General features: G+C 40.9%; 1 protein-coding gene and 1 long non-coding RNA gene across 4 annotated transcripts in view; one reads left to right on the top strand and one right to left on the bottom strand.

The window, feature by feature from the left end:
- Positions 1-24,356, top strand: part of PIP5K1B (phosphatidylinositol-4-phosphate 5-kinase type 1 beta) — a 266,167-nt gene that overhangs the window by 221,775 nt on the left and 20,036 nt on the right. The gene's annotated exons all lie outside the window — the stretch shown is intronic.
- LOC308564147 overlaps positions 12,129-24,356 on the bottom strand; it is a 55,494-nt gene continuing 43,266 nt past the window's right edge. The window contains exons 3-4 of the long non-coding RNA XR_013999899.1: positions 22,684-22,829; positions 12,129-14,001 (exon numbers count right to left, since the gene is read on the bottom strand). This is a non-coding gene — a long non-coding RNA (uncharacterized lncRNA). The remainder of the gene's footprint in view (positions 14,002-22,683; positions 22,830-24,356) is intronic.

Below are 24,356 nucleotides of genomic sequence, written 5' to 3'. Positions count from 1 at the left end.
GATTTTGCAGCTTTGAGCTGTAGAACTAGGTCTGATGGTTTTAATGCTTTTCTCCTATTAAATAGTTTACTGATTTTTTTAAATCATGTATTTCATTTGCAATGAAAAGGTATTAATATTTTAAATTATTTTATTTTTAAATCTGATGGACTGTTTGGAATGTTGCTTGAGGTGTTTCAAGAATTGGACTGCAGAGGTCATTTTGTTTCATTTCTTAAACATTAAAATGAAAGTCATCCTAATATAAATGCCTCACACTACAAATTATAAAAGGTTAGCATTTCTTTGTTCAGGTAGAATTAACTTTGGATATTTGGAGGGTTTTTTTTCTTGTTTCCTCAGACTTGGCAAAGTATTATTTTTATTGTGTTAAAAAAGGCTGTATCAGAGATTCATAGCACTGAGGGAAGAAATAAATACAACCATTACCTTTAATTAGTTGATCACTTTTAGAAGACTGGTTCATCATATTCCCGATGCTGACTTGGAAGGAAAACAAAGAGTAAGAAAGAAAGAAAGCCCAGCTGCCCAGGGTCTTTCCTTTATAACTCGAAATCTTGGATTTGAAAAATAGAAGTAATTCTGAACCAGTTTTCAGTCTATGTTAAGGAGTAAACTTTTTCAGCTCTGTGAATTCATTTTCTGACTATGAAAGCTATATAGGAATTTTATACTCTAGGGAATTTGGAAAAGAAAGTAGTTATTCTTAATCCCATCACCTTGATAGAATGGTTAGTGCTTTTGTAAACCCCAGTCAGGCTCCCTACGTTCATTATGTGATTGTAATCCCAGCGTAAATGCTGCTTTATATCATATCATACATGTTTCTATGGTACTAACTGTTCTCTTCATACTTCTTTTCATGTTTTTCCTGAGTATATCTTTGATTTTAAAAAATATCCCATTCACTCCCTACCCCATTTCCTCTTCGTCAAGGGTAATCATTTTTACCTTTTTATCTAACTATTTGGTTTTTTCCTCTCTGTAGGGGAGGGAAAACTCCCCCTTCCATTCTTGGTTCTTCTGGCTGGTTGAATAATTAAAATGACTTAAGGTGATTAACAGGAGAAAATCAAGTTTTAAGATGTGCACACAGGGAAGTCACATAAGTATGAAGAATTCCAAAGACAGTAAAGCCAAATGAGGTATATATGTCATTCTGGACTAAGGGGGGGGAGGGAGGAGGGACCTGGGATTTCAAAGGGAAGTAAAGTAGTTCTTGGGGAGATGAAAAGAGTTAATGTTTAGTAAACAAATATTTGCTGGGCCATCTAGGGATGATGGAACACAGAGGGGACTTTGATCAAATGGGCCTCTCTACCACACTTAGTTCAGATTAAACTGTAGCATTCTAGGCCTTAAAAATAATCAGCTTAAAATAATCAATATCCCAAAGAGGCATTTTGGGGGTGGTAACCTCTGCTCCCCATCATCTCTAAACAAAACGCTCTTTGCTGGGGTTTTTTGTTTTTGCTGGAAGAAAATAATATAGCTCCCTTTTATCACCTGTCTCACTAACTCTTCTCATTCCCTCCACCCTCCTCATAGAGGTGCGTGGTGATTTTGGTTAGATTGTTATTTACCTTATTATGTCATAAACACTATTCACAACTGTGCCCTGTTGTAAAGTATCATTACTTTTCCTGGTATTTTTCCCCACAATGATGCTCTGTTATGTTTCCTTTGCCTAGTTGTCTACGTACTTCTTACTAATTGAATCTCAAGCTCTTCACGCATGTCTCATTGGTTCAGATGCATCAGACATTGTGCATCACTGTCCTGTCAGCCACCTGAAGAACCTCTCCCCAGAGTGACCTGATCCCGTCGGCTGTCTCTGCCTGTGCACAGCTGTCCTCCTGGGAACTTGCTTCACCTTGTTCTGGGGATTCCCTTTGTTTCTGACGTTGGCTCCCCTGCTTCATAGTTCTCATACCTTCTACTTCGTGTTCCCTTGTTTCTGTGGAGCAAAGTCTTCCAGTATTTTTTTAGCAAAGGATTGGTGGGAAATAAATTTTTGAGATCTTGCATGTCTGAAATGTCTTTTTGCTAAGCTCACTCGTAAGATAGTTTAGCATGGTATAGAATTTTATCTTGGAAATCGTTTCCCTTTAGGTTAGTGATTTTCAACCAGTGTGCCACAAGAATTTTTAAAACATGCAGTACCTGACTAGTCAGGGGCACTGACCTCTTTTCCCTTAGACTGTCAAAAAATGACAACAGCCAACACAACAATAGCCATCTGGTGTGAACACCCTATCTTGAACCATAAATATATAGGTCATATAATAGAGTTGCATCTTCTTGGTCACATGTATCACATAACAAGGCTGCATCTGATTGGTTAATTCTTGGTACCAGAAATCCTTCTATGCAAGTATAGGCACCTGATTATTTAAAAAGTCACTTTACAGCAAAGGGTAGGTAATTACTTTTTTTTGTGTGTAAATCAAAATGATACCTATTTTTTGTCAGATTGGCAAAAAGTATATTTTTTTGGTGTGCCACAGAATTTTAATAATTAATTTATGTGTTTCCTGAGATGAAAAAGGTTGAAAATCACTGCTTTAGGTTTTTAAAGGTATTATTCCATTGTCTTCAGGCTCCCCAGGTTGCTGTTGAGAAGTCCTAAGCCATTCTGTATCCTAATCCTCTGCATATGACACTTTCCACCCTCCCTCCCCCCCCCCCCCGACTCTCCATCAGTCTAAAAGTTTGAAAACCTTCTCTTTTTCCTGATAAAGTGCTTTGGAGTGGCTTGTAGTTTCATCCATTGTAAAGTATACTCAGTGGGCCTTTTCAGTCTACGCACTCAGGTCTAAGAAATTTTTTTTATTTTTTCTTTAATTTTTCCTTTTTGTTTGTTTTTAGGTCTAAAACATTTTCTTGATGAGTTCCTTGCCTCTGTTTGCTCTCTTCTCTCTCCCTGTATATCCTCATTTGAAAACTGGAACTGCTACTCATATTTTCGTAGAACCTTGTTATTGAGTCATTCATTTCTACTATTATAATTTTACTTGCTAAGACCTCTTTCTTACTTATCATATTTTTTATTTCATAGTTACAGTAACTTATCTAAGGATATAAGTGATAGTTGGGATGTGGGTTTTTGGCATTTCCTTCTCCCAGGTTAATAATGTTCCCTCTGATTAGCTTTCTTATGTATTTCTGTCTCTCTTTTACAGTAGTGACTTTTCTCAGGTGTCTGATAATCCTTGGTTGTCTGCTCACACTCAGCAGTGCTGGGGGAGTGGGGGAATGGAGAGTCACTGCTCAGGATTCGTTATCTCTTGGAGTGATGAAAATGTTGTAAAGTTGGTTGTGGCGATAGTTGTACAACTCCAAATATACTAAAAACCATTACCTTATACACTTTAAATGAACCAGTTGTGTGGTACGTGTGTATAATATTTTAATAAAACTGTTGCAACCACAAAGTGGGACACTAGCAAGAAGATTAAGATCTTCAAGTGTGTGGCTGGTGCTTATCATCTGTGGGTTTCACTGTAGGGTGATCTGAGCTGTTCAGTTGGGGAACCACTGATACCGGTATCTTTGTCTTTCTTCTTGGGTTGATTAGATTCCCCAGAAAAGGAAAGAAACTTTGTAAACTTCTGTCTTGCCATGACTCCACCACCACAGTTCATACTATGCTTTCCTGCTGAGGCCACAAGGAGAGACCTGCAGTCTTGCCCTCTGGACACATGAACTTGGGAAAAGCCAGTTAACATTTTATTTAATGCTTATCAAATGAATAACTAAGAGAAGGGGACATTAATAGTAACCAGCACAATTGTGTCATATACAGGGTGTCCCAAAAAATGTATACACACTTTGAATAATTATTAATTCCAATAGGTTAAATCTGAAAAGAAATAAATATCAATTGAGCTATCAGCTATTAAGTGTGTGTACATTTTTCTGGGGCACCCTATATATTGACAACTTCAAGACAATTCTAAATAGTCTCCACCTCCAACTAAACATTTCAATGTGATACAACCTTGGGCCAAATTCTGCTTGTTAGTAACCATGGTCTCTAGGATTACCAGTCTCTAAAACCTCATGATTCTCTTTCTCAACCTAAAATGCCACCTTTATTTCCCTTTTAGAAAGGACCTTGATCTCACAACCTTGATAAAAGAAACTTACATTTGATTTAGATTATTATGCAACATCAATTGACCTTTCCAAAGCATCACAACCACTGCAGACTGGCTGCATCATTTGTGGAATCCCAGGCAAAATAAAAATGTGGAGCCCCTCATTTAAAAATTATCATACTCAAGATGGCAACAGCAGAGCATTAAACCAAGCACAGCCCCTCCGAGGGCCCCATGCCCTGTGACCATTTCTGGAGGGAAGACACTGTTGATGTTTCTTCTGATATTAGTTTACTTTCGTTCATCTGTTACAGGAATGACATTTCCCCTGCTCAGGGACTTTTACTATGAGAGCAGCTGGGGACCATTCATTATACAGCCGTTGCCTAAAACACTGCATTCCTAGAATGAAACCATAGAGCTATTACACTTCAGACAATAGTTCCTTAGACTGTGTGCTTCCCATCACGGGCAGTCTTCGGTGATGCTGGTTTTCATGTGCTCTCTTCCTGCTCTGACAGTACCTTTCACTGGGTCAAAGTTTCAAGCCAAATTAAATTAAAACTTGAGATCTGATCCCCAAGGGAAAAAGAACTTGAATAAAAATATATCTCCTGTTTCTAAGCTCCTGGCAGTTGGTAGAACTACTTCTTTTCTCCCTCTCTCACTTGTTTTTTAGCTCAGTGCATCTGAGCACCTGCTATTTATATCAGAAGGAAATGAAATCAGTCGCATTTTCTTCCCCAGTGGCAGTCTTTAAACTTCCTTGTCTTTTGCCAGTAAGTCATCATTCTGCTTCAAGACTGCTTCATATGCAGGCAGGTCCAAGATCTCCTTGCCTTGTTTGTTTCAAACTTTGAATCTGACAGACACTTAGAAATCTGTGATCTCACCCTCACCCATAGACGCGCTTTACATGAACACAGTGGACTGAAATGTCTCTTAAGAGCTTCAAAAGGTTGATTCTGATGCCATTAAGAGAAGTAAAGGGCCTAAGGGAAGTAAACAGCTACTATTTATTCATCACAAGTAAACATCCGATCTTAGGTATCTCAGGACAAAGGTATGTGTTAATAAATTGAATTTTGAATACATTGCATGTCAGTTCTGTGGTTGCCTTCCTGGGAAGGGGACTCCCCTGAGGCTTCCGCAGCACACGCAGTAGCTGACCCGGTGCCAGCCTGACTCCAGGAAGCTGCTGGGGCAGGCTCGTGGAAGCAGCCTGAGAGCTTTTTCCCAAGGGGCAGAGTCTAAACCCCCGCATGGAAGCTACAAAGTTTATTGTTGTATAGAAGGAAGAATTTGATGGTGTGGTTATGGAAGAAATAGGCTACCTCTGAAAATGCTAAGCCTCTCACTGGAGCAGAACTACCATCTGGGAAGACTACTGTACAAGAGAGAAACATCATGTGGCATTTTTACCTAGCACACCGTTAGGTTTCCTTCGAGCCCTGCAGCTGTTGAGTGCTCGATCACAACAAACTCAGAGCCTCGTGGGAGCAGGAAGAAGCCCGCTGCACACATATAACCCCTTTCCTTCCTTATAAATGGAGTGAAACCAAACCAGCCAGTGTGTGGCCTTAAATAGACCTGAGGCTTACACTGCCCACACTTGGCACAATGTGCTTCCTTTGAGGAAACTGTAAGATTATATAACCATGAGTCCCAGCTTATTCAGGTAACCTAGCATGCAGGCTGCCATCACCAGGTCCATGACTTAACCGCCCTATAACAAAACAACAATGATACCTACTTCACAAGGTTACGGTGAGGATGAGAAAATGTGTATCACTATCCAGTACAATGCCTAGAAGAAAACATATACTTAAATATTCATTTCTTTAAATGCAATAGCCCTTCAGACATTTTTATAAACATACTACCTGCTGGGCACTTTGCCCAATAAGCAGGATCACAGGACACCTAGAACTCTCCTGGGTCCCCAAGGATGAATAATTCTGCATTCTTTCTGCTTTACCCCTGGACCTCCAACCTAGCAGCTGGTTCCAGCTAGTGTAGTGGTTCCAACCTGTGATTGTGAAGCTGCAATTTAATTTGAAAGTGCAAGGTGAAGGTGGTGAGCAGAGTGGCCATACAAAGGCTAAAGTCCTAGCAGAGTCTATTTCACCGTCGCCACCTCTGGTGGACGGCCTTATTCTGAAAGACCTTGCCTTTCAGCCTGAATTAATATCAGTCATGGACTGGGAGTGGCTTTAGAAAACTAATGCACAGTTTCAATCCTCTAACACACTGGCACCAGACGAGGTTATCCCATAAATGAATGACAAAGTAAATGAGGGCAATCTTAATCCTGTGGATTAGCTGTAAAATGATACCAGAGCTCTGTATTTACTAAGGATTAAAAGAGTCAACATAGTTCTTCAGTGTTTCCATACATAAGCCATCCAAAAGTACAGATATCTATCCTTCTCTTTTAAAAATAAAAAGTAATTGGCCTTCAAAATGAAAAAAAAAAAAAGGGGGGGGGAATATGCCAGAAGGCACAGGAGCCAACTGAAAGAGCTCTCAATATCTAAAGCCGGAACAGTTTGAGCAAAAAAATAGCATAGAACTGAATAGTACCCCGGAGAATGAATAAATATACAAGAGTCCCTTAGATATTAATATATGATTGAATAAATAAATAAATGGGAAGAAGAGACAAATCTCCCATACAAGAATTCCAAATAATTTGCGTAGTGACTTGCCCTCACAGAGGTGGAGCATAACTCCTCTTAAGCATGGGCTGCACTTGGTGGCTTGCTTCCAAAGGAGTCCAAGTTTGGAAAGGGAGGTGGGGGTGGCTTACAGTGGAGAAACCTGATCAATACCACGTTGGCCAGGTAATTGAGGTTAGCACCATCAGTGAGAAGTCATGTTAATAGTGTATACCCTTGATATGATGTGATGAGAATGACATTTGACCTCTGTGATCTTCCCCTGAAAAACCTATAAATGCTGTCGAACCATGAGAAAAACATCAGCCAAACCCAAATTGTGGTACATTCTACAAAATACCTAATAAGTACTCCTCAAAACTCTCAAGGTCTTCAAAAATAAGGACAGTCTTAGAAACCGTCACAGTCTTTAGGAGCCCAAGGGGATAATGCTATCTAAATGTAAGGTGATATCCTGATGGGAACAGAATGAGAACATTAGGGAAAACTTACAAAATCCCAATATGATATGCAGTTTAATTTTTGTTTTGTTTTTTTTTTTAAAAAAAAAAAAAAGGTAGTTGGTGCTTCCCCCTTCAAAATGTCATCACCGAAACCTACACCACAATCATGTGTTACAGTAGCATTTTGTTGTAATGTGAATGTTGGGGGCCTCTTGAGTCTTTATTTGACATGAGGTATACACATAGTATACCAGTTGTACACATAAGGACAACTCTGTAATCTGTCAGATAGTATGGGTCTTTTTGTAGGTAGCCTTAGCTGTGATTAGTGTATTATACTGATTATATTTTAACCTGCATGGAATCTCAACCCATAAAAGGCTGGATATGAATAATTTTGTCTCTAATAGCTCAAACTTCCCAGTTTCCAGAGTTTGGGGTTGGATCAAAGAAGTTTTTCATATATATGTGTCAAGGGTAAGGAAAAGTTTCTTGCTTTTGCCCAGCCAGCTTGGCTCCGTGTCTGAGCGTCAACCCATGAACCAGGAGGTCAGGGGTCAATTCCCAGCCAGGGCACATGCCCGGATTTCAGCCTCAGTCCCCAGTGGGGGGGGTGCAGGAGGCAACCGATCAATGGCTCTCTCTCATCATTGATGTTTCTCTCTCTCCCCCTCCCTTCCTCTCTCTGAAATCAATTTAAAAAAAAACATTTAAAATATTTAAAACATATTAAAAGTTGCTTTTATTTAGCTTCCCATATTGGACAAACAGCTATAATTTCTCTGTGTCTCAAATATAGAAAACCAGGCTGTGTATCTCCTGAGGGAATGGTGCATTTTGTTGGTCCATGTCCCAGACGCTGTAGACTTAAGAAACTTTATTCATAGACCGTTGACTTGGCACACTCATCACCGTCATTAATGCACTCTTTTTGCATCAGCTCCAGCCTTTTTCACCTTCAGGGATCTGCAAGTCAAAGCAAGAAGGCATATGATTTCTCTGAAATTGGTTCTGGTACACTATTGATTTTTATATCTTAGTATCTTTTCTCAGAAACAATCAGCCCACCCCTTTCTGAGAAAATGTTAGCATTTCCTGTGAACTCATACGCCGCTTGCACTGGTTTCATTTTCATGACTTTCCCTGGATAAAACATGTGGAAACTGGTCTGAATTTAGGATGAGTCAAGTACAGTATAGAAATAAACTAGTTCCCCACGTATTGTAGGTGGTTAGCCTTTTTCATGGGGACCTTGTGCCACTTAATAAATTCTCCTAAGAGGTTATATGGTTCCTTGATGTTCCAGCTGAGGTGTTTTCAATCAGCTTCCTCCTTTTAGGTAAGGATAATGGGTAATGTGTATCGCTACAAAAAAAGAAACTCCACAAGGTGGTGTCCTCAAGTGCTATGGCACATGTAACAATTCTGTGGAAATAATAGGCGTCAGATAGGATTCTTTGCTTGCAAGCAAGAGAAACTGGCATTGCAAAGGCAATCACTGGGAAAATAGCAGCTAGTTCACATAATCTAAAGAAAAGGCTAAGCTATCAAGTCATAGGAAGAATATGAAATGCAGCCCCTCCGTGGACTCATTCATTCATTGATCAGTATTTTCTGAGCTTCTACCACGTCCCGGGCACTGTGCTTCAGGGTGAGGATATCGCAGTGGGGGGGATCTGTCGTGCTCTTGCTTTCCTTGAACTTGCGTCCGGAAGATCTCAGACTCGTGGACAGTCTCACACTTGGCTGCTGCTGATCTTACCACCGAGTTCCTACACTTTGCACCCATCATTCATCACCCTACCCAAGCTTCCCATCCCTCAGAGTCTGATGAGCACAGGTGGGGTCAGTGGTTCAGCTGTGGGGGGGCTGCTGTGGTGTGTATCCCCAGCAGGGCCACATGGAACAACGGGAGCCTCATTTCCCAAAGGCTGAGTGGGCGGCTCTTACCAGGAGAGGAAAGGGGTGCTGGGTGCGGAAAGAGAAGCCCACTATGTGTGATACTAGTGAAGACAGGAATGAGAAGACTTGGGTCTGGCCTAGAATTCTGGCTAAAGCCACTACTATATAAATAAGTAAACCTTGGGTGTGTTTCCATAACCCCTCTAGAAGTCCCTTTCCTCATCTGTGAAAAGTGGGACTAACAATCCCTATCTCATAGAACTGCAGTTGTTCTTAGAAGCCCTCTCAAGGCCCTGTGCAGTGACTGCCCCCTTCCTCTTTCCCATATGTCACCACCTCCTGACTTCTAATACTGTATATTAGTTTCGCCTGGTTTTGAACATTATATAAACAGAATCATAGTGTGCGCTTTTGTATCTAGCTTCCTTGCTCAGTATGATGTTTGTGGTTTCATCCATGTTGTTCAGTGTGGCTATGTTAATTCTCATAGCTGAATAGAGCATCCACTGTAGAATGTGCCAGTATTTGTTTATACATCCTATTGATAATGGGAATTTGAGTTGTTTCTGGTCTAAGGCTACTATAGAAAGCTCCCAAGGACACTGTCATACATGACTTTAGTATCATAGGGACGCATTTCTATGAGGTATATACCTAGGATTGCAATTGCTGGGTCAAAAGGTTTGCATGTTTGTATAGTTTTCAGCTTACACTGCCCCCCAGCAACGTGTAACCATTCTAGTTACATCACATCTGTGCCAATGTTTGGCATTATCATAGAATTGTTTCCACGCTTAAATCTGGGTCACAGTTAGTAGCTAGTTGAGAGCTTGTTCAGGTAATTTCTTAATTACTACTTGTATTTTCACACAGCTGTGAGATCTACAGAGCATCTACAGACATTTTCCATGCTTTTCTCACAAGTGATATTCCAGTCTTATTCTAGCACATATAGTGTTTAGCTTAGCATTGAAATCCTTACTGGGTTCGACAGTGTGTTGGACAATCCTTACTGGGTTGGATCCTTTTTTATATGTTAACAATAAAGCTTTATTTGCTAAGTGTCACACTGGCCACTTCAGAATAAGCATCCCTGCTCCCAACTGTCTCATGAGAGTGTTAACTGAATTCACCAGGCACTGAATCCCTCCAAGCTGTTCCACGGCTCTCTCCCCCACTCCAAGCCAAGACAGGCCTCAGTCTTACCTGGCCATGCTGGGGTTTTATTGTAGTGGCAGGTAGCATAAGGGAGGTTATACACTTACTATCCTGCCCAACCTGGGTCCTTGAGCACAGCATTCAGCTTCTCGGGACCTCATTTGCTTCACGTATGAAACTGTGGCAATAATACCTACCTCAAGGGGCTGCTAAATTGCAAAAAAATAGTGTATGTAAAGTGCCAGGCTCAGTGCTTTGATTAGGAGTAGCTATTACTATATTTAGGGGTGGTAATTGTCATTGTTTGATCTCAGGCACAACAGGCTTAAAACTGTAGATTTTTAAAAATTGAAGTGTTGAAAAAAAAGACCACAGACTCAGAATTTTAAAACAAGACTTAGCCATTTATGAGAACCACACTGCCAAAAGGTGGAACGAGAGCACTCGCCCGCCCAGGGCTGGGACCACCACGCCCTGTCTTCTAACACATCAGCCTCAGAAGTTATCTTTTGTACCTGAATATATCCTATGCCTCGCACCCCAGCCCCTTTGGGGAACTGCTTTATGATCCGCAGGAAAAGAGAGCCTTGTTCTCGCAAGTACACAAGCTTTAGAAGGGAAGATTTATAATACACATTTGGAAACTAGAGGAATCACAGTGTTTGTCCAGAAGAACAAAGGAGAGTGTGACTTTGAAAATCTGTAAGAGGGTCTTAATGGTTGTTCTAGGGAGTAACACGGAAGATATATTTGTTAAGTTTTTAATTCATCATGGGACATATTCTTTTGATTATAGAGGTTGATTGCTGCTTTTTTTTTTTAAAGGCCATTATTTAGTGCAACACTTTTACTTTAGAAATGAGGAAACTAAGGTGCATAGAAGTGACATTACTTACCCAGCATCGCTCAGGTAGGTAGTAGCAGAATCAAGACCAGAATCTAGGTCCTTCAACTCTGAATCCAGTGACCTTTCCATTGATCTTCTCTGAAATATTATAAGGGATGATGCTGACTTTCTAAAATCATTGACTGGTGAAGTCTAAAATTGTTTAAACGAGCACTTGATTTCCCTTAAATTGTTTTTCACTGAAACTCTGTGCCATCTCAAATTACGGCTAGGGTTAGTTCGAGGTTGTGAAGGCCGGGCACTACGCCACCGGCTCTTTTAGGTGCTTTTCATTACATACTGTACCAGGACTGGCCTGAGCTCTGACGGTCCCGGCAGGTGTTCGCTTGCTCCTGGTTATCAGTAGGAAACTGTCCTACGCAGGCAACACTGCGTGAGTGGGTCACCTGAGGTCATAGTTCCCGCAGCGTTGGTAAGACAGAGTCAGTCATTAATACTAAAATAGACGAACTTTTTGTTTATCCAAATATTGTGGATTTGATTCCCTTCTATATGCGTGTGTGTGTGTGTGTGTGGAGTATTTATATTCCACATATACAAAGGTGTACACTCTTTTTACTTTCCAGTTTTAGAATTGAAAGAAATGGGCTCTAACTCTTCAAAGTCAAAATGTTCATCGAATCGTGTTGTTAAGCGTCTGTTGATTAAGAAATTACGTATGGAGATACGGACTCGAGTGCTCTTCCCATTAGTCTGAAATCCCACAGGCTCTGTGGTTCACTGACTGGTGACATTTTGCCGGCAGCCAAAGTGATTCTCGTGGAAGCGGCAACTTCAGTAGATTGTGAAAACCTGGCTCCCAGGGTTTTCCTTTTGCCTTTGTGACTCGTGTGCTGGACCCTGCTCCTCCTGGCTCGTGAGAGTCAACTGGCAATTTTGCGAACCAGTTAAACACAGCCAGGGTTTCTTTTTTTTTTCTTTTTTTTTTTTTCTTAGATTTTAGTATTTACTGATGACAACCTGATACATTAGCTTTGAATGTTTATGACAAATTTCTCCAAAGTACAGTTTCAAAAAAGTTACGTAGGAAATGATACACATACAACTCATCAAAGTTTTATCATGCTTAATGCATTTGAGACTTTTTGTATTTCCAGTTCTTAATTTGCATGAGTGATTACAAACTGTCCTCGCCCAGAACTCTTTATTCAGTATCTTTTAATAAAATTGTACATATTTAAAGTAGAAACACGATGATTTGCTGTACTAGTGAAACGATTACTGTAGCCAAGCTAATTAACATATCTTCACATAGTAGCTACATTTTATGTGCCGTACAGACCAAGAGTTTGATTTTATTTACTCGAAGTTAGCTTGTTTCTTTCCCTCACTAGACTCTTGAAGGCAGGGGCTGTGTTTTGTGTTTCTTTGCTTTTGCTTATCAGTTGGTTTAGTTTGGGTTTTTTGGTCTTCATTTAAGGCCTACTCTCTTCGCAACTCTCGGATATACAATACAGTATTGTTAACTGCAGTCACCGTGCTGTACATTACATCCCCAGGACTTATCTTATAAATGGAAGTTTGTACAACCGTTTTTTGTGCGTGTGGTGGGAGCACCTGAAATCTACTCTCAGCAAATGGCCAGTACACAATCCAGGAACATTAACTCACGTCCTGTACATTAAACCTGTAGGCTGTTCATCCTACAAACTGCAACCTTGTCCCCTTTGCCCAGCATCTCCCATTTCCCGCCTCCTTGCCCCTGGTAACCACTGTTCTACTCTCTGCTTCTCTGTAGTTGGCATTTTCAGATTCCACATATAAGGTAGTTTTCTCTCTGTGTCTGTAAGCCAGCATTTCTTGAAGGACAAAACTTGTAGATGGGCATGTGGGGGAGCAGCAAGGTACTGTGGATCAGAGCGTCTCCGCAGCCCCAGCCTTCTTCCCGACAGTGTTCACTCTGCATCTTTACAGTGTAGCATGTGTGGGTTTGGGCTATTACTGGTGTGTTATTTGGGGCTGGGAAGGATAAGGTGGGAAGGAAGGGAAATTGGTAGAATCGTTTCTCTTAAAACTAGGGCCTGACGGGGGAAATGGGGAAACAACGGAAAGAACAGCTGCTAATGATTCAGCTCTGTGTCCAGAATATTTTCTTTTCAAAAAATGTCCTTGGCAATCTAAATAAGGACTGTGAGAGACTTTTTAAAAACTGTGAGTGCCTGAAACGTATAAGCCAATGTGTCCCCTGCCTGAGCTTACTTACTGCTGTTCCCGACAAAGAAATAGGCCAGTTGATAAGTTAGCAAAGCTGCCATTTGGGGATGGAAACTGGTTGGGAAGGGGAAGTCTTTCACTGGAGTGGATGCTGAGGCAGGTCATTCTGTCTTAGAGGTGCTGATTCTTAAAATTGACAAGACCCTTTCTTGTTCAATTATCAAGTTATAAATATTAGCTTGTCCATCCAAGCCACTGGCTGAGGTATTTGGGGAGGGTAACAGGGTGGCATAGGAGGAGTGAGAGTAAAGAGAAGGGCCCATGCTCTTAGGGTGGAAAACTCCTGGAGCCTCTCTGTTTTTGCACTTTGAACTCTGAAACCATTGGTGGCAGGGTTCAGTCTCTCTCGGCTCAAGTTCATCGAAGCACTCCATTAGTTGGATTATTTCCAAAGCCCTGGTTTCAGGAGAAGATTAAACTTTCATAGTGGAGCAATGGTTTACTTTAAAACACAAAACAAAACAAAAATTCTTTTTTAATCCGAAGAATTAACTAATACCCATAATTCTGTCTTGACTCACAAGATCCATCCGTTCTTGACATCATCCAGGCCTGCATCTAGAACTCCACTGCGAAGTCTTTTCAGGCATGTGTGGTTTCTGTGAAAATTTTGTTTAAATGTAAACTTCATACCACACCATCAGTTTTTGTCTTAATAAAACCATATAGATTTATTTTTAAATGTAAAAAGGGCCACTGCCAGAGATTATTAAAACTGTGCCATGATTTGAAAACCAGAATAAGTCCCAGTTCTTCTCAGAGACGCCAACACTGTATTCCTCCCACATCATCGCAGCCAGGTACCTCCTGTTCTTGGCGCACTGGGCTCTGTTCTATTTCCCCCTAAACTGCTTCTGCTCCTAATGACTCAGGACAGGGTGTTCACCTCCCCAGCAGGGACCTGTAGTTCCTGTGACACTTTCTGATTATTCAAGTCAGACCCTGTAATTAGTTTGGTGTTGGCCTAGCGACGTATGAGAAACCTTCCTGTCATTCTGCGCCTCTCTGAAGCAGCAAGCACACTAAAAATCAATTCTGCTTGTGGTTTTCCGATAGCCCTGAACAGTTATAATTACGATGTACCTCTGTGGGACTGAGGCTGCCTTGTAAAATGTTCTCATATTCTTTTTTTTCCAACAGCATCTGCAGACTTGGTAGTAATTCGGATTTTTGACTAAATGCCACTTTGACACTGAGGGTGGCCCTTGCAGCCCCATGCCTCTTTAGCGCAGTCATAGGGGGACCTGAGTAAAGTCTGACAGCTAAGGCTCAGACACTGTCTAAAGACCTCTGGTAAATAAAGGCTCAGTAAATATTTGGTGGGTTTTACCGAAGAAGGGCTTTCCTTTAAAAAAGAGAAAACGTAGTGTTTAGCAAAGCATTGGAGTGGTGCCTTTTTTCAGGTACCCAAAGGGTAAATTTCCTGCAGGTTAAGGTAACCGGTGTTATGGGCTGAGGAAGGGAGGGAGAGTTAGGGAGCCAGCCCAGCTGCCATGGCCGGGTTTCCCTTTATGCATGTGCCCCCCCGTATTTGTTTGCCAGGGCTGCCAGGACAGAGCACTGTGCCACACGCTAGTGGCTGCAGCAGCAGAGCCGGTGGTCTCAGGTCTGGGGCCGGCAGTCCACGATGCTGGCACTGTGGCCTCCGCCCGGTAGCGCTGAGGGACCGTCTGCTCCCCGCACGTGGCCGCCCCGGTGGTCTGCTAGCCGTCGCCAGCAGTCCCGGCTCGCAGGTGCATCGCGCGATTCCGCCTCGTCCTCACCTGGCGTCCTCCCTGTGTACCTGTCTGTAGATTTTCCTTCTCATAAGGACACCAGTCAGATTCAAGCCCACCTGACCCCAGCATGACCTCATGTGAACTAACTGCATCTGCCACAGCCCAACTCCCAAGTAAGGTCACATTCTTGGGGGGGCTTCAACTTGGTCATTTTAGGAGAGGACACGGTTGGTCCCCGCACCCGTCTGCTGAGTGCAGTCCCGCCCTTCGGGACTTCCCAGATCTTCCAGCGAGGGGGTGGCAGGGCTTGCGGAGCACCTGGCGCCCACCCCCCTGGAGTCGTGTGGGGTGACGGTGCTGTGGCTGGGATCCTTGGTTCGGTTTCCCTTCGACCCCTCCTGCTTCCATGTGCTCACACAGAAGAGGGCTCTTCCGTCAGCACACGGCGTTCCTGATGCGCTGCTCTGATCTCAAACTTCGGTTTTCTGGGAGAGGTGAAAGGGGCCAGCGAGGCTAGGGATCAAAGCTTTTGGGCTGGAAGAGGTCCTTCCAGTTCCCAAAGCCCCGATTTCTGCAGGAGAGGAATGGGCTCACGGGGTGAAGTCAGTCGCCTGCCCAGTTAGAGCGCGTTCAGCGAACGACTGCAGTCGGCACCGCCGTTGGCCGCCCTGCCCCTTGTTCTAGCTCCTTCTGCAGGCCACGTTGTCCCTCCCAGTCGTGGAGGCCGTGGGGCCCCTGCCAGGTAAGAGGGGACCTTTCTCTAGCTTGGAGAGTCCAGTTAGCTGTTCAGTGCATGCCACTTATCTGGGGATGTTCTGTGGACTGCTCATATTACAATTTTCTATTGCCCAAGCCCTAACTCTGAGACCTAGTTAATGTATCCTCTCAGCTCCCTGGGCAGCGCAGGGAACAGAACTAATTCCAACACTGGGCTCTGCCAGCAGGAACAAGAAAGCCCATTTTCCAGGAGAGGGAAGCCATTCGGTATCTTGAAATCCAGTAGAAATTATTTTGATTGTCAAGGCTTTTAAATTTTTTTCCTGCTCTGGCTGGATTTTTCACGCATCTTTATAGCTTATAATAATGGTATATGTAGTTATTTGCTTTTTTACGTTTATTATCTATCTCCCTAATGTTTTTGAGAGCTTATTTTTTGCTTTTAGCACAGTACCTGGGACAGAGGAGACACTCAGTATACGTTTGAATACACAATTTAAAGTTTTGCCAGCAGAAAAGCAGGTACTGTTTTTGATGCTGACGGTTTATAGAAATATTTGCATACAGTAAAGTGTACATATCTTAAATGTATAGTTCCATGAGTTTTGACAAATATGTACACTCCAGTTACCATCACCCAGACCAAAATAAAGACCATTCCTTCACACCACAGAATTCCTTCCTGCCTGCCCCTTCCTGCTCAATGACCCCCGTGGTTCTGGCATATTCTCCTTCATCGTCTTCTCGAAACTTAATAGTTATAGCTTTCCTATTTTGTCTATGGTCATCTTAATTAATTTTTGTGTATGAGGTATCAAGTTTCTCTTGCTATTCATTAATGTTTATTCCTGCCCCTCATAAGTCAGATAAATCTACTTTTATTTACTTAAATTATTTTTAAATACACTTGATATGAAATATAATATTAGTTTCAGGAGTATATATTAGATAAAGTGCTCACCCCAATAAGTAATACCCATCTGACACCATACACAGTTAGTACAATATTCCTGACTATATGCCCTGTCCTGCACTTTAGTGACTACGTTTATAACTGACAATTTATACTTCTTAATCCCTTCATCTTTTTCATCCAACCCCCCCGGCCCCTCTCCCATTGGGCAACCATCAGTTTGCTCTGTATCTTTGAGTTTGTTTCTGTTTTGTTCATTTAGTTTTTCAGATGCCACATACAAGTGAAATCATATGGTATTTCTTTCTTTGCTCGACTTATTTCACTTGGCATAACACCCTCCAGGTGCATCTATGTTGTTGCAAAAGGCAAGATTACATTCGTTCTGGCCAAGTAATATTCCATTGTATATATGTACCACCTCTTCTTTATTCATTCATCTACTGATGGACATTTAAGTTGCTTCCATATCTTAGCTATTGTAAATAATGCTGCAGTGAACATAGGGGGGCATGAATCTTTTTTGAAAAGAGCTTTGGATTTCTCCGGATAAATACCCAGAGGTGAAATTGCTAGGTCAAATGGTTCTATTTTTAACACAGTCCCATACACTAGGGTTTCCTTGTCTTCACATCTTCAACACTTGTTGATTTATTGCCGGCAACCATTCTAACAGGTGTGAGGTAATCTCTCATTGTAGTTTTAATTTGCATTTCCCTGATGATTAGTGATAGTGTGCATCCTTTCATATGTTTATTGGCCATCTTGGGAGAAATATCTATTTGGGTTCTTTGCCTATTTTTAATTCCGTTGTTTTTTGAAGTTAAGCTATATGAATTCCTTATATATTTTGGATATTAACCCTTATCAAATGTATTATTGGCAAATATCTTTAATTCAGTAGGTTGTCTTTTCCTTTTATCGATGGTTTACTTTGCTCTGCAAAAACTTTTTAGCTTGGTATAGTTCCATTTGTTTACTTTTTCTTTTGTTTCCCTGGTCCAAGGAGACATCCAAAAATTTCTAACAGCTGTGTCAAAGAGTACACTGCCTAAGTTCTAGGAGTTTTATGATTTCAAGTCTTACACTTAAGTCTTTAATCCATTGGGAGTTTATTCTTGTATATGGTATAAGAAAGTGATCCAGTTCATTCATCTGCATGTATCTGTCCAGTTACTCCGTTGTATATTCTTGCACCCACTGTCATAGATTAATTGGCCATATAGTTGTGGGTTTATTTGGGGGCTCTCTATTCTGTTCCATTGATCTGTGTGATGGTTTTTATGTACTATACTGTTTTTATTACTATATACTTGTAATATAGCTTTATATCAGGTAGCGTGAGAACTCCCAACTTGTTCTTTCTCAAGACTGCTGTGGCTATTTGGGGTCTTTTGGGGTCCCATATAAATTTTAGGATTATTTGTTCTAGTTCTGTGAAGAATGTCACTGATATTTTGAGAGGGACTGCATTGGATCTGTAGATTGCTTTAAATAATATGGACATCTAACAATGTTATTCTTTCTATCCACGAGCACAGTATAGCCTTCCACTTATTTGTATCTTCAGTTTCTTCCTTCAGTGTCTTATAGTTTCCCAAATACAGGTTCTTTATCTCTTTGGTGAAATTTATTCCTCGATATTTTCTTTTTTGATGCAGTTGTAAGTGGGACTGTTTTCTTAATTTATCTTTATGACAGCTCATTATTGGTGTATAAAAATGGAACCAACTTCTGAATATTAATTTTGTATCTTGCTACTTTACTGAATTCATTTATTCTAATAGTTTTTGGTGGAATCTTTAGGGTTCTCTAAATATGGTATCATGTCATCTGCAAATAATGACATTTTTACTTTTTCTTTTCAGTTTGTTTGTTATCTGATTGCTGTGGCTAGGACTTCCAATACTATGTTGAGTGACAGTAGTGAAAGTGGACAGCCTTGTCTTGTTCCCGGTCTTAAAAGCTTTCTGCTTTTCACCATTGAGTAAGATGTTAGCTGTGAGTTTGTCATAATGACCTTTATTATGTTGAGGTGTGTTCCCTGTATCCCCACTTTGCTGACAATTATCATACATGGGTGCTGGATTTTGTCAAATGCTTTTTCTGCACCTATCTATATGATCAGATGGTTTTTACCCTTCATTTTGTTTATGTGGCATATCACATTAATGGATGTGGTGGGGATACCGAACCAGACTTGCATCCTGAGAATAAATCCCACTTATAGTATTCTGTTTTAGTTGATGGTTACTTAAGTTTGAACACATTTTAAAATCACCACAATTTCTTACTTGCCCCCTCCACATTTGTGTTTTTGTCATTTTTAACTTTTGTGTCTGTATGTATCCCTTGATTTATTATTGTAATTATACACGATCTTCCTATTTGTGCCTTTTAACCTTTATACTAGCTTTATAGTTGGTCTACTTTTTCTAAATGTTTGCCTTTGTCAGTGAGAATTTCTTTCCTATATTTTCTTATATTTTTTATCATTTCTACTTAAAGAAGTCCCTTTCACAGTTCTTATACTACAGGTTTAGTGGTGAAGAACTCCTTCAGCTTCTTCTTGTCTGGGAAACTTTCTCAGATTCTAAATGATAGCCTTGCTGGGTGGAGTAATCTTGGCTGTAGGTTTTTGTTTTTTATCACTTTGAATATTTTGTGCCAATCCCTTCTGGACTGCAAAGTTTCTGTTAAGTCACCTGACAGTCTTATGGGAGCTCCCTTGTACATAACTAACTGCTTTTCTCTTGCTATTTTAAGATTCTGTCCTTGTCTTTAGTCTTTGTCATTTTTATTATGATGTGTCTTAGTGAGGGCCTCTTTGGGTTCCTCTTGTTAGGGACTGACTGTACGTCTAGTTCATTTGCCAGGTTAGGAAAGTTTTCAGTCATTTCTTGGAATAGGTTTTGAATCCTTTACTCTTTTTCTTCTGGTTCCCCTATGATGTGAATGTTGGTATGCTTGGTGTTGTCCCAGAGGCCCCTTAAACTATCCTTTTTTTTTTTTTTCTTTTTGGTGTTCTGATCAGGTGTTTTTCCCTACCTGGTCTTCCACGTCATTGATTCAGTCCTATGCTCCATTTAATCTGTTGATTCCCTCTAATGTATTCTTCATTCTATGTCTTTGCTGAAGTTCTCACGGAAATCATCTGTTCTTCCCCTAAGCTCGTTCAGCATCCTTATAACCAGTGTTTTGAACTCTGTATCTGGTAGCTTGCTTGTCTCTATTTTGTTTTGTTATTTTTCTGGAGTCTTATCTTTTTCTTTCATTTGGGACATGTTTCTTTGTGTCCTTGTTTTGGCTCTGTGTGTTTGTTTCTATATATTAGGTAGATCTGCTATGTCTCCCAGTGTTGGCAGAGTGGTCTTAGGTAGTAGGTATCCTGTGAGGGCCAGTGGCCTTGTCTCCCTGTTCACCTGAGCTAGGTGTTCCAGGAGTGTCCCTTGTGTGTGCCCTCCTGTTGCAGTTGAGCCTTGATTGCTGTTGGCACATCAGTGGGTGGAAATGACCATGAGGCTGAGTGACTATGAGGACTGGCTATTACTACAGTGGAGAAGCTATTGTACAGAGGTGATCCCACGGGGGGGGGGGGCATCTCTTTAGCAGGGCTCTTCCCTTCAGGTGTGCTATTTGTGGAGCTGGTTGGGTGGTGCCTGGCATGGTCTGAAGCCAGCCACTGGGTGTGTTGGTTCTATAGCCTCTTAGAAGGGGCTCCAGTGAAGACCAAGTTTAGCTACCATTTGTACCTAGCTTGGGGCCATCTGGTGGGAGCTAAAAAGTTACCTGCAGTTGGTTACCACTTGTGCTGGGCTTGGAGGAGCTTGGGAGCTTTTGGTGGGCACTACAATGTGATCCAAGGCCATCCTGCACTCGTGCTGGGCTTATGGCTACTTAGTTGAAGCTACTCCCCAAAACAATGCTGGCTGTAGCTTATGCCAGGCTTGGGGCCACCTGATGGGAGATACAATGCAGGGTGAAACCGGTCATCACTTGAAGCCAGCTCAGGACCACTTAGCAAGAGATACAGGACATGTCGAGGCCAGCTACTGTTTGGTTGGCATTTGTGAACCTCAGAGATTTTAGGAAATTCCACAGCATAAGCTGAGGCAGGCGGCTTGTATGTGGAAAAGCTGCTGGTAGTATGGTCTTAGAAATTCACCAGGGCTTGGAAAATGGTGTTAGTTGGGGGTAGGGCCAGGAGGTTATTTATTTCATCATAAGCCATGTGTATCACATGATACATTATGATGTTATTACTTTGATTTTAAAAATTACGGCAGTGAGAGGATGACTTTTAAAAGACAAAAATCTGTGTACTGTACCATATGTTCTCTGAGCAAATGCCCCCTGTGAATTAGCTATAAAACACTCATTAGGTCTGCAAACAGAAATTAGTGTTCCCGGCTATAAAATTATTGATGACTGTTTTCAGCAGTCCAGCCAGGCTAATGCTCTCCAGTGAAGCCAAACTAATGTTGCCAGTAACAGAAAGGGGAATTTTTGTAAATGACAGAGAGGCATGTGTGACATCAGAGAACCACTAATGTCTGCTCCCAGAGAGAGTGCTAGTAGGACGTGAAATTCCCTCTTACCTGTGACAGGTTTGCACCAGTTCAGAGAGCAGAGCACAGAGCAGCTAAAGAGGACTGGCAGCTCCTCCACTTTGCAAAGGAAGAACAGAACTGGTAGATTGTTTCCTGAGTGCCTTGTTGCACATTAGATGCAATTAGCCCTCAGTCTGAAATAAGGGAATTGTGGAAAAACCTGATGGTGCAGAACCCAGGCAGGCAGCCAGACTCTTAAACACAGTCTCGTCATTAACCCTGCTTCCAGAAATGAATCTTCCCAATCTATGAGGCTGAAAAATGGCAGGGTCTCTGACTTGACCACTGGGTCTTGAGGGCATTCCTCCCAGGAGAGGTGCCCTTATTATATAGGTTACCGCTAAATCAGAATCTGGGGAACTCTCAGCCAGAGAAATTAGAAATTGATTCCAAATAAGCTTTTGTCCAGGAAACCAACAGTAAAGTAAGGACATTAGACTTTGGGTAGTGAGCATATGATGCAATATACAAATAATATATTATAAAATCATACACTTGAAACATGTTAATGTTATTCCAATAAATTTTTTAAAAGAAAATTTGTACTGAAATATATATCTTATAAATGCAAAACAATAAGTAATATGCTAAGTTTTAAACTGTGATCATTTCATTTGTTTATAAAACACCCAGTTTACAATTTAATATAATAAAGATACTATAACTACAAAAACATTGCTTTGTAAAGCATATTTTGTTACTCTTCTCAAGAGAACAAAGAGAACCAGCTCACATCAAGCATCATGTACTGCACTTGTTTTTGCTGGTTTATATGATTATTTTCAGGTTCCTAGGTACACTGCCTTAGCTACCTTGGTTTTGGCAAATTTCAGCAGAGATGACCACAGAAAAGGTGCTTAATGGGAAAACTAAGTTCAGGTCCTAACTCTATTCAATTACACTGTGATCTTGGGTAACCACTGCAACACCCTGGACCTCAGCTTCCTCACCTGTGAAGTAAAAATGTTGGGCTAAGAAGTAAACAGAGGGGCCAGAGATGATGCAAATGAGTAGAACAGTCCCGGTATAATGCAGAAGAGAGTAGTGGGGACCCCAGAGAACTGGAGGGGACATGCCCAGTTTAAAGGGGGCAGCCACAACCTCAGTGCTACTTAGAACCATGGGCTCAGAGTTCCCAGCTGTTCTGGTTTCTCATAAGAAGTGAAGGGAATCTGGGTTTTTGTGGGAATTTCCTATTTCTTAATTTAGCAATAATTCAACCTCAAACAATCTCTTTGGGTAAAACACACTTTTCCCAGCCAGACTGGTCTGTGGGCCAGCAACCTCTAGGCTGGATATCCTCCAGGATGGACATTCCCTCACCTGTGTCCTGTGCTGTACCCACACTGGCCCTGCGACATTAGAGCTCTCCAGGCTTCCACCGGCTGCACACGTGGTCTCTTCACCTCAGGTTTGAAATCTCAGAGCCCAGCTCTCTCATGTTGTCAGGTGGACTAGAACTTTTTTCCCTATTAGGAAAAAGAAAATTATTTTTTGAATGGCAAATAAACCAGGACCTAAATTATCTATTCCATCAAATTTCTGTTACTTCTAATACCATATGCTGAGAGATCAGGTTTAGAATCATGACCCTTAGGTGCTTCATGAAACCTTTTTTTTAAACCTTATTGAGATATATTTCATATACCGTAAAATTCATTCATTTAAAGTATACAGTTTTGTGATTCTTAGTGCATTCACAGAGTAGTATAACTATCACCAGAATCTAATTGTAGAACATTTTCAGTACCCCCAAAAAGATACCCTATACCTAATATCAGTCACTATTCCCCCCTTATTCCTTCCCCCTGGCAACCACTAATCTGCTTTGTCTCTATAGGTCTGCATATTCTGTACATGTCCCATAAATTAAATCATATAATAGGTGGTCCTTTATGATCAGCTTCTTTCACTAAGCATGTTTTCAAGGTTCACCCATGTTGTTGCACATGTCAGTACTTCATTATTTTTTATTGCCGAAAAATATTCCATTGTGTGAAGTATTTATCCAGTCATCAGTTGGTGGACATTTGGGCTGTTTACACTATTGGGCTATTATGAATAATGCTACAGTGAAAATTAATGTGCAAGTTTTTGCATGGATGTATGTTCTGTGTGTGTATCTCCATATATATTCGTTTTTCTTGGATATTTACCTTGGAGTAGAATTGCTGGCTCAAATTGTTTTAAGGACCCATGAAATTGTTTTCCAGAGTAGCTGCACCATTTTATATTCCCATCAGCAGTGTAGGAGGACTCTAATTGCTCCACATTCTCTCCAACACCTGTCTTTTTATTACAGCCATCCTAGTGGGTACGAAGTGCTATCTCGTAGTGGTTTTGATTTGCATTACCCTGATAAGTAGTGACACTGACATATTTTTCATGTGCTTATTGTCCATTTGTATATCTTCTTTGGAGAAATGTCTACTCAGATCCTTTGCCTATTTCTAAAGTAGGTTATTTACCTATTTATTGTTGAATTAAGAGTTCTTTAATCTGATACAAGTCCCTATGAGTCTCATTTTTGTCCCCCAAACTTAATGCCCAGAATATTATAGTTACTAAGATAGGAAGCTATTCTCTTACTGGAAAACAGTGTAAATAGCAATGTTTTTAAAATATATATGCCTATTAGATTTTATCAAATTTTGACTATATGATACTGAGGAAATTGGTAATTTTTTTTCTGTAACCATATTGAATTTTAACTAAAATAATTTATAAATGTACCTATTAAATCTCAAAGAATACACTAGGTTTCTTTTTTATTTTAATTTTGCCTTAAGCATGCTAGTAACTTACTCATAGTTCCCAAAAATAAAAGACAAATATTAGATTGAAAAATATTTGCAAACTGGGTTTACTTCTGGAGAGGTGAATCTCTGGGTCACAAGAACACAGTAGAAAGAAGATGATTACTTTTGGCTATATTTTACAAGTAGTGCCATTTAAAAATTTTTAAAAGAAAAGCACTTCTAGAGTCTTCTCAGTAA

Source organism: Miniopterus schreibersii (assembly GCF_964146895.1).
Source record: "Miniopterus schreibersii genome assembly, chromosome: 11".
Classification (NCBI taxonomy): Eukaryota; Metazoa; Chordata; class Mammalia; order Chiroptera; family Miniopteridae; genus Miniopterus; species Miniopterus schreibersii.
The sequence above is the reverse complement of the archived record's forward strand: the minus strand, read 5'-3'. Positions and strand labels throughout refer to the sequence as shown.